This window comes from Erigeron canadensis, chromosome 4 (genome assembly GCF_010389155.1).
Source record: "Erigeron canadensis isolate Cc75 chromosome 4, C_canadensis_v1, whole genome shotgun sequence".
Taxonomy (NCBI): domain Eukaryota; kingdom Viridiplantae; phylum Streptophyta; class Magnoliopsida; order Asterales; family Asteraceae; genus Erigeron; species Erigeron canadensis.
The window spans coordinates 35823702-35826341 of NC_057764.1; the positions used below are offsets into that span (position 1 = coordinate 35823702).

Below are 2640 nucleotides of genomic sequence, written 5' to 3' on the forward strand. Positions count from 1 at the left end.
TTGTATTCTACAGATTTGAAGATTTTGTGGGTGGATGCAAACCTGGTTGTTAATAATGAGACGTGTAAATGCAAAGATGGTTGTCTAAATCAAAGTGTTCACTTGATTGGAGAAATTTTTATATTGGGGCAACATTGGATAAATTGGATCCCCTGGAATGTATTTAGCATAAGAGTTTGGGATGGGTCTAAATTTAAAAATAGGCAAGGTTACAGTCTTGGCGTTTTTAAGTCAATTGCGTCTGAATGGGTTGCAGAATGTGATTTTAGGCAATGGCATGTGGTATTATGGTTTTGGTCAGTGATTACTACAAAATTTATACTCGTAATAGATTTTAATATTGACGGAATAGCCGGAGTTTTGCATGTTTGATTTTATAAATCGATGGATCTTAATATTGTAAATAACTTATTTCTATCTATAACAATCGGTTGGTAATATTTTTTTTTATCACAAACCACTTCAAACTAATATATTACTTATAGTACTTTATCATTTGATACACTATATTTACTAAATTTCTTTAATGATTTATCATAATAAATTATCAGTTAATAAAACATAGCATTTAAAATGCCTATTGAGAATTCGTGTACACAAGGGTCAACAACTATGTAACTAACGGTTATTAGTGTTTATTAATATTAAAATAACTATATAGAGTGTTCGATCATTAACTTAATAACTTGTGAAGTAGTAACGAAAACAGAAAGATAACCCATGCATGACTTTGTGTTTTAAATTTTATAAAATGTTTATCGATAGTCCGTGTTTTTACACGGGTTTATAAACTTTATATAAGGTTTACAACTTTGTAGTGTCAAAAAAAATTTATATAAGGTCTAGGTATTATCCGTGTTTCCAAAGAAATCTAACACAATACAGCTCAGATTGAAAAGCTGACTAAATAGTAGTGTTAAAGTATGGATTAGAAACTCATCTGCTTATATCCTTTAGTACAATTACTATATATTATATTACAAATTCTTTTGGGTGATTCTCTTTCACAACTCATTGCTTGTTGCAAAAATTGAAACTTATCAAATGGAATTACAAAAAATACAAAAATATATCTATGTTTATCAAATTTAATGATTAATATAACCTTTAACGTAAACTCACATATAATCGACAAAATTGGTTTTATACGTTTCCATATTCAATTTGTGTTACATTTTAAGTTATAACTTACCTTATCATTTCTTCCATTTTATTTTTGTTCATTATTCTATAATTTATAACTTTTAATTTGTCTTAATGGTAAAACATTTTAAAAATTTATTTTTTTATAACAAATCATGAATATAACCAATACATGTAACTAATGAAATTTACTTTGGACGTCGTTAGATAAATATATAACGTCAACAAAATTTTATATCAATGACTATCAATTGACCGTGTTTCCACACGGGTCTAAAACTAGTGTCTTCTTTGTATAGATTAAAGTATACTGTCGAACCCAACAAGGCCCATGATTCATTAGACTATTGGGCCTAGGCCTCAAATTTAGGGTTAGGGTTTAAGTCACTAGCCTTATATATATGTTCACAATTCTCAACCTCGACAAAATTCACTCGGCTCCTCCCCTTCCCCTTTCCGTTTACATTTTATTATTTGAAATTCAATTCATTGTTAATTTTATTTTATTTTTCTATTTTTAATACAATAATATTTGTATATATATGATTTGATTTGATATTAAAAAGAAAAAATAAGCCAATTTGCAGAGCAAGGACGCTAAAAAAAATGACGAAACTTGCATTGAAGGTTGGCAAAAACAAAACAATATCCTGCGATTCTCCGTGCCTATCAAATCTCTTGATTTTGAATAAGGCCTCGAACAAATCGCTACATACATACATTTATTTATTAACTTTCATTTTTATACGTATAGGCTGAATAACGTGATGTTTATATATTTGGTTACAAAAATAACATGTTGCGATACCCCGTGCTTATCAATTTTCTTTCTTAATATTTAACCGGGGTAAGTAACTGCGTATTGCGCTGAGAGTGATAGCTAAGTCGTAGGAGTTGATATGTGACTATGACAGTCAAATGTCTTAGCCATACAAATGATATCTCTAATGAAAAAACATTAAATTTTAAGAATACCCATATAATTTTTATAATTTATCGATATACGTTTTTTGATATAAAAGATTTTGAATGAATTGGAGAAATAAATAATGTATAGAGGAGAGAAAAAAAATGATTGGTTGAAATTTGAGGAGAGTGAAAGCGTATTATAGTTATTTTAGGTAAATATAGAATAAATAGAAGAAACATTTTGAGGAAATACTTAAAATCAATATTAAATAATTTAAGTTGTTGAAAATCTATAGATTTTTTGTTTTATAATACAGTATAGATTAATCTTTGAAAAAATTACAACATTTTTAATTTGTTTGTGGGTGTTTGATATCAGAGCCAATGTTTTAAAAATTGAATTTGAGTCAAATTTTTTCTTGCAACGGTGTCATTTTATTGACTAGTCAAGCTGGAAATTACGGAGTATTAAGATTTAATGTTATTTACAGCTCTCAATGCACAATGTACAATATTTAAAAATTGGTTTAATTGGAATTAGTAAATATATTTCTTTGACGACAATTCTATATTACAAATTTTGCTCTT

General features: G+C 27.7%; 1 non-coding gene across 1 annotated transcript; it reads left to right on the forward strand.

Annotated features, from left to right (window-relative positions):
• Positions 1-1729: 1729 nt before the first annotated feature.
• Positions 1730-1858, forward strand: LOC122598724. The gene has a single exon (XR_006323713.1). It is a non-coding gene; the product is annotated as a small nucleolar RNA snoR86 (small nucleolar RNA).
• Positions 1859-2640: the final 782 nt, after the last annotated feature.